The 7,896-nt window shown below is 40.9% G+C and overlaps 1 long non-coding RNA gene across 1 annotated transcript; it reads left to right on the plus strand.

Moving 5' to 3' along the window:
* Positions 1–560: 560 nt before the first annotated feature.
* LOC129410018 (uncharacterized) lies at positions 561–1,126 on the plus strand. Its single transcript, XR_008632689.1, has 3 exons — positions 561–665; positions 739–801; positions 1,060–1,126. It is a non-coding gene; the product is annotated as an uncharacterized LOC129410018 (long non-coding RNA).
* Positions 1,127–7,896: the final 6,770 nt, after the last annotated feature.

The raw sequence follows: 7,896 nt of genomic DNA on the forward strand, positions 1-7,896 counted from the left end.
TATACCAGTTATCCCCGTTAGTGGCGCATTACATACGTCATGACCAAATAGCAGCGATTGGTTAAATAAAATAAAAAACGTCGAACGAACGAATCCTAATGCTGCAAAGTCAGACAGTTTCCACAAAATGAAACCAACTGATGAATGGTGATGCATTTGCAGATTTCTGGTCAAAATTAAGTCAGAAACTGAGTGTTTGCTCCCTCCAGGGACCACTGCGATTTCCAGTACAACGTGACATCACACAGTAGTGCCCTGATTACAGCCAGGCGTTTCTGGTACAAACACTGCAGAGTTTGAATGTGTGGATACCTGTTAGACCAATCACGCTGTTCCTTGTATGTCTAGACCCTCCTCCTCTCCCCTTTGGTCCACAGACACCGCCCAGTTTAGCAACTCTACTGCTAAATAGACTCTATTCACGCTTACGTCACAAACCAGGAAGATGTTTGGAAACATGTGATGACAGTGTAACCAGGGTAAAGTTCAATTCCCTTATCCAGATCCAACCCAGGTTTTCCCCTCTCCACATGATTTGTTACCACCCATCACACCGCCCATTTCACCAATTATCCAATCACACATCCCCAATCAGAGTATATAAGGTCCCCTGACTTCTCTCTCCTCAGTTGTGTGGGAGAGGAGCCAGGGGACAGAGCTTGAAGGTCAGTACATATGCACTGTTTCATTTCAAATTCTCATGTTCCCATTTTTAACTTCACCATTCACATCTTTTAGAACCAGACCCGGTATGCAACATTGTCACGTGTGCTTTCAATACACTAAAACACTACTGAACTGGTAAGTTAGAAGTGAACCCTGTTTATTGATTTATTTAATGGCTTTTGTTCTTGTGACTTTGTATGCTAGTACTAATGCTAGAGCTAGCATGCTAATGCTAAGGTTAGCCATTTTGTCATATGCCCTATGTCTTGCTCTATGTATCATATGTCCATGTTATTAGTTGTATCTTGTGACTGACTTATGAACTCTTGTAATGTTAATGTCAATGTTAACGCTAAACATGTTCTAAGAGGCCTTTTGTTAATGTGCACACAGGCCAGGTGCCCAAACTTGGGTTCAAATTGATGGCGAGCTAGGAACTGTCCTTTTGAGAGCTTCGGTCTGGTAGGAGGCTAATCGCCTGTCCTCTCTCCCACCTACTCCAGCTACCTCCACTACATAACTATTCAATCAACCACGCTTTATGGACATCATACAACCTCAAAATAATTCATACTGGACTTTAAAGTAGTTTGGACTCTGTTCACACCCTGGGCAACCAGACCCAGTTCGCAAGGACATTTAACTGAATTGTTTGATTTTTGTTGCTGCAGCTGTTGTATATTTTGTTGTCTCACTTTCTTCCTGTATAATACACTTTATTCATTTTCAACAAATCCCATGTCTCAATTTACTGCCCCTGCCCTCCAGTAGCCTTACTTAGAATCTTCTGATCATTCAACTTTGCTAATTACACATAATAGTCATAACAGTTATTACATGATCATAACACAGTTACTACATGGTTATTACAGTTACAATCATTTCATATTCGTTACACTTTTATTACCTAAGTAATAAGCAACCACTTGTTACAACAGCTTCCGATGTACTTCCTGACACTGGGCTCACCGACCGACTGTGATCAAACCCACTGAAGTAAATGTGATCAGTGGTAAAATGAAAACTGCAGACGTATGTACTGTTTGGAATCATCTTGAATTTGGTGCCTCGTCTCTTCTAATCGCATGTACCCAGTGCACTCGGAGTTGTGTGTCAGTGGGAAAATGAGGAAAACTGAGGTGTGGTTGTAATTGTTGATTAGTTGAACATAACGGAACACTACAATGACATGGAGATGAAGAAAACTGAGCCCACCGGTAGTTGTAATCGCGTCTCTCCAAATGTCTTCCTGGTTTGTGATGTAACGTGAACACAGTCTATTAGGAACAGTAGATAATGGTATTAACACACCATATACACATATACACAGTTTACTAAGGGAAGATCAGTTCAACTTTAAAGACTGCCCTGAATTTAAAGGAGACTTTGACAAAAAAAACAAAAAAAAAACAGCACTAGACAGGGGTACTTTCTGGTTTCAATCGTGAGTCAAGCAGACTTGGAGTTTTGTTTTGTTTCTTTCACATGTTTAACACACAAACTCTGCATATTTAGATCTCAAACAGAAAACACTCTGTTCCACCTTATGATGTCATGTGGTATTACAGGAAGTGCTCCACTGCGTTTTTAAACTCCATGCACCTTCATTAAAATCATTTGGAGAGTTTCAGTCCTGGAATTTCTATTAAACTAAAGGTAAAAGCAGCTGCTAAATTAAAAACTACCACTACATGACATCGCAAGGTGGAACAGAGCATTTTGAGCTTTGGAGATGCAGACAGACTAATAATAAAGAGTCACTCAAACATGTGAACGAAACAAAACACAACTCCAGGTCTGTTTTGGATGAGGTGACAACATTAAAACATGCCTTAACTCTTTCCCCCCTGGACGCCTACTAGGAACAACCCATACATATGTTACTAGGGCTACACCCATAGAGCATAACTGCATAAAAGAAAACAGACTTCCACGAGTGATTATAAAAAAAAAACTACATTCAGCATCTGATATCTGCATGTTCTGAGTACTATATTCATAAAAAAATAAAAAATATACTTTGTCAAAGTATTTAAACAGATTTCATATCAGCAGATACAGTAGAGACAAGTGTGCACCTGTTTTTACCTGTTGTTCACCTGTGTGCACCCAGTTCATTTTTTTCCATTTAACTTATTCAACTCATTTAGCTTATTCAACTTATTTTATTTATTCAACTCATTTAGCTTATTCAACTCATTTAGCTTATTATAATATAATAATATAATAATAAAACTCTTCCCCGTCAGTGTGTGTCCAGTATTTGTCATCTTGGTTGTTTTCTCATGTGCAGAGCTCCACATAAGTGTTTTTTTCTGTAGCGATTCTGTTATACATCGCATCTTGGAAAAAAAGACTGAAATATTTTAAAGGACTGGCCTGGGCAACATCCAGATTTCAGGGCAATTTTGGTTCATAATCGAGTATAAAGCTCAGATAGTTTGTTGGGACATCGCAGGGCTCCACACAGACGCATCAGCGGCATCTCACCTTCTCCCCGAAAGTCCGTCGCTGTCGCTGTTTTACCACTTTATAATCAACTTCAACATCATCACTTTGAAATCTATAAAAGTCACTTTCTCTAAACTTATCCATAAAATACGTCCGCTCCTCATTATTTCTAAAACTGTGCGCCGCAGCGCGATCTTTCCATTGCACGTGTTTCGTGTTGTGTTTTTTCCGGAAGCTACCATCGTCACTATTTCGATTAACTTCGGAAAAAATCGGCGAAAACATATCCTTGAATCCTATTGGTCAGTCTAGTGTGGGTTGTAGTGGCCCCGACCGATCACAGTCTCTGTTTAAATGTGAAAAACCGAGCCATTTCTAAAGGTCGTCAAATCTCGTCTTTAGTGATACAGCGGAGGAGTCAAAAGTCGTCATTAAAGGTTCGGGGGGGGGGGGGGTCGTCAAATGTCGTCTTCATGGGGGAAAGAGTTAAAGCTCACAAACTCCATTTTGTCTTGTACAGGACCTTTAAGATTGAGGTTTTCACGTTAGAGTTGGTACATGTGGACGTTCTTACAGTGTGCGGTCTCAGGTCTGAGGTCATAAAGCTGATAACTGCTGCTCACAACATAAAAAGTCACGACTGCTCTGAGAGACAAACATCTGGGTTCAGCTCAGTGGACCGTGAATGCCATATGAATACTAAACATTATTACTAACTCTGCCGGTAGAAATAGTGAGACTTTTTTGCATTTACTTGGTCCAAAGATAAGCTAAGTTTGAATTTTGAAGTTTGAAAAAGTATGAAGTTGTGCATTTTAGTAATTTGCATGTGTAAAATGGGAATGCTGTCACTTACTAGTAAAACCTTGGCCACATTAGGAAATAGTCACTGGATTTTTGGTTCAATTTCTAACCAAGTGCAGCTTCTCTTTACCATAAAACATCTCAAGAACTCAACCCGTGATTAACTGATGTATGTGTTTTCTGCAGATCCCCCTCATGATAGAAGTTGGTGTTAAGTATTGAATATTGTGTGTTTTTGTGTGATTTTATTGTGAGAGTGGACCCCAGGAAGAGTAGTTTGTGCAATTGCAGAGACTAATGAGGATCCTTAAATAAACAAGAACCACAAATAGGCTGTCAGAACATTCTACAATTCTTAGTTTAGTCAGAATGTGTTTAACTAGTTAGAAATAGTTTCACTTGTAGATGTTTTAACTTGGTTTATGGTTAATTTTTCAGCCTGTCTACAATAATTTTTCTGTCATCTTAAATAAAAAAAAAAGTGAGTTTTTTCATAATATGTAGAGCCGGGATCCGCTGCCCATTACATTACATTACAACATGTCTCTATTTAGACGTGCCGATATTATTTTTAGTATCGCTATTCCGACACGTCACAAATGTGTTCTCTGCAGATCGCAAATGTGACGAGATTAATGAAGCACAAAAGGCTCTTGCCCAAGTAGCAGAGGTGTAACAGTACATGTATTCGTGCCGAACCGTTTCGATATGGGCGTTCGGTTCAGTGCAGCGCTGTGCATGACTGAGTTTGCCAAATTTGTGTGTGTTGACACTCCACCACTACATGTGAAGCTACATGGAGGTTTGGCTCTAACATTCACAAGGGAACTCGTCTGTGATCGGGCCAGTGTTTCCCGCGGCGTTTTATAGTTAGAGCGACCACCTTGACAACAATTGCCCCCCGCTTTGACTATATCCCTCGAAATTGCGTGAATCCTCTCAAAACTACGGTCATCGCGCTACAGTCCTTACTTTCGCCTTTCGCTTCCAGGGGAAACTCCACCCCCGTCCATACCTGTGAGCTCCGTCTGAGGTGAAAGTGTGTATTTTCAACTGCTGGGGACATTGTAACTGCAGCAGATCTGTACTTACTGCAGAGAATGTCAACAAGTTGTTTTTTCTGACCAAAAATGTGGCTGTTTGCTGCAGATGTTCCAATTAGCGGGAGCAGGTAGAGGGTGCTCTTGGAAAAAGGATCAAAACTTCAAACACAACAGACTCCGGGCACTCCAAAGAAGTAAAAAATATACTTAAAAGGCCTTTATTTAAATGGCCAAAGCCAACATGTTTCGACCAACTTGGTTTTCATCAGGGCTTAGTTAAAAAATTTAGTAACATTGCGCTTTACTTTTTTTGTTTACTGTTTACAAGGAATTTATTTTTTATAATATTTCAAACATTTGTTGCTTATTTGAGAATATTTTATTGAACTTATTAGTATTACCAAGCAGCACTTTGCATTTATGTTATTTTCCCGTTAGTATAATGGTAAAACAAATCGTTGGCTTAATAAAAAACGCAAATAAACAACAAGCAAATGGTTCTGCATTTTGTTTCCATTCTGCACCAAAAATGAACCAAACCGTGACGTCAAAACCGAGATGCATATCAAACCGTGATTATTGTACCGTTACACTCCTATAAAGTAGTGATTGTGATCAGCTGAGACCAACGCAGGATTTGGTCGTGATGTAAAGAGAACACCAACTAGCATGCTGATGTGCACTTCCTGATCACTGGAGAATAAACCTCTTTCCAATTACACAAGAGTTGCTTATATAACACTAGTAAATCTGCTCTGGGGTAAGACACTTTTTGCTGAAACACACTGGAGAAAATATAGTACAGGGCCCTTAGCCTATTATATACACTTTCCCATTTCCCACTATAGGCACTTTTTCCAGGCCCATTTCATAGCGCCGTAGTGTTGTGTTGTATTTGTTGACCAGTCCACAAAGTGATCAAGTGCCCAGCTCCGTCGGTCTATCATTTACCCCTTTTTGCTGAGCGCTGTGCCCGTTCAGAATGGGGCATCCTTCAGCGCGTCCCTGGTCTGTCTGCAGTGTTTGGGTGTCATATCTTTGGACGGCGGTGGTCATAAACTGCTCCAGGAGTCCAGGGCCGAGGAGGGAGCCCATAAAACCGCAGAGACCGGTGTTTTACGGCGAGAGGAGCGGAGATAGCGAGCCCAGAATATGAGCGGATACCGGGACACACGCCGTATCCCGCGGTAAATAAGCCAGCTCCTCCCGACGCACTGTAAAAAACGGTTTACGGCGAGTCTTATTTTGAGTTTTTATTCCGTTCAGGATCAGGACGAGTGGTAAAGTTCACGGTAAAAAAAAAAGTTTGGTTAAAGTTATAAAAGAGACTATATTTTGTAACATTCGAGCTAATAAAACGACTTTATATACGCCTAGTTTTAAATGTAAGTTGATTTAAAGGAACCGTGTGTAAGATTTGGATCTTAAATAAGAAACATGACCAAGCTGTGTCTCCAGATATGAGAGAAAATGAAATGTTCAAATCAAATACTGTATAGCTTTAACACAGGGGTCATTAAACTAAGGCCCACGGGCTGATTCCGGCCCTCCAAACCTCTTTGACCGGCCCCCCAACCCCTCTGCCTATTATATTATGACCTTTTTTCTTTTTTTAAAATTACTTTTTAGCAAATAACACGTCTGCATCTTATATTTACATGAAGTATTTATATTAATATTTTAATAATTATATGGCGTATTTACATTTGCCGCCAAATTTTCATCACCTGAGAAGCTCAAGATCAAACAATGACAATCAAACCACAAAATTTTCAGTCCCGCTCCCGCCTGCACCCACAAAGAATTGTAATTTTTATTCCCGTTCCTGCCTGCATCTGTGATATTTTGTCGCGCTCCCGCCCGCAAATCCCGCAACATGTTCACGTTCGCTTTCTTAAGCTCTATCAAACACGGAGAAGCGGAAAGGAATTGTCTAAAATGTGCACGAAATTAGAAAGCATCCACAAATTTAGGCTGCTTAAAATGTTTTTATTAATGCCAAATAAAATATCCAGCTTAAATGATGTATGATAGGCGTACCGTATTTTCCGGGCGATTAGCCGCGGTTTTAAGCCTCTAACTGCATTAAAAAACGACCGCGCGCCCTGCAATCCAGAGCGCCCCATACACGAATCCACTCGGGTGTCCCAGCACGACTTCAGTAAACTACAAAGCCGCACCACGGAGCAGACAGCGACCGCACAGAGAAAAACACCCACAGACACACTCATCACTCCACGCCGACGAGGAACGGAACGGAGGAACAAACCGAAAAAGTGAGTCCAATGTGCCGCTTCTAGACACGACTGAACAACTGAGTCATCGAGACCGATCCAGTTGGTCCCAGACAGCACCCTGAACAAAGCCCAGAGTCACCGTGAACGCGCCAAACAAACAAAACCACTGACCCATCCAACTGTTGTGTTTCGTTTAAAGTCCGGTGCGGTTTATTTGTGAAAAAAGTTCGAAAATAGACCATTTAATGACAGTGCGTCTTATAACCCAGAGCACCTAATCGTCAGTACAATACCGTACATTCATCATTTGTATATTTTATTTTACACACAATATTCCCGCATCGTGCAATCCCGCTACCGTATGCAATGAGCTTTCAAAATGTGTCCCGCGCCGCACTGTTTTGCGTCGGGAGTGCAGTGCTCTATTCTGTAGTGCAGTTAAGGACAGAAAAATGGCTTGTGTTAAAGTAAGAAAAGTTGACAGACAGTGTGGGGTTTTCAAAGAACAGTGGACGACCTGTTATTTTTTTGTTCCGTGTAAGGACCGTGCAGTTTGTCTGATACGTAAAGAAAAGTGTGGCAGTTTTCAAAGAATATAATCTGCGTCGTCAGGGTCATGCAATTCTATTATACGGCCGACCCCCATCACAGTCAGGAGCGATAATGTGGCCCCCAGAGAAAAAACTTTATTGACC

The sequence above is a fragment of the Boleophthalmus pectinirostris genome, unplaced genomic scaffold (assembly GCF_026225935.1).
Source record: "Boleophthalmus pectinirostris isolate CB_2022bp ecotype Guang Dong unplaced genomic scaffold, ASM2622593v1 HiC_scaffold_21, whole genome shotgun sequence".
Lineage (NCBI taxonomy): Eukaryota > Metazoa > Chordata > Actinopteri > Gobiiformes > Gobiidae > Boleophthalmus > Boleophthalmus pectinirostris.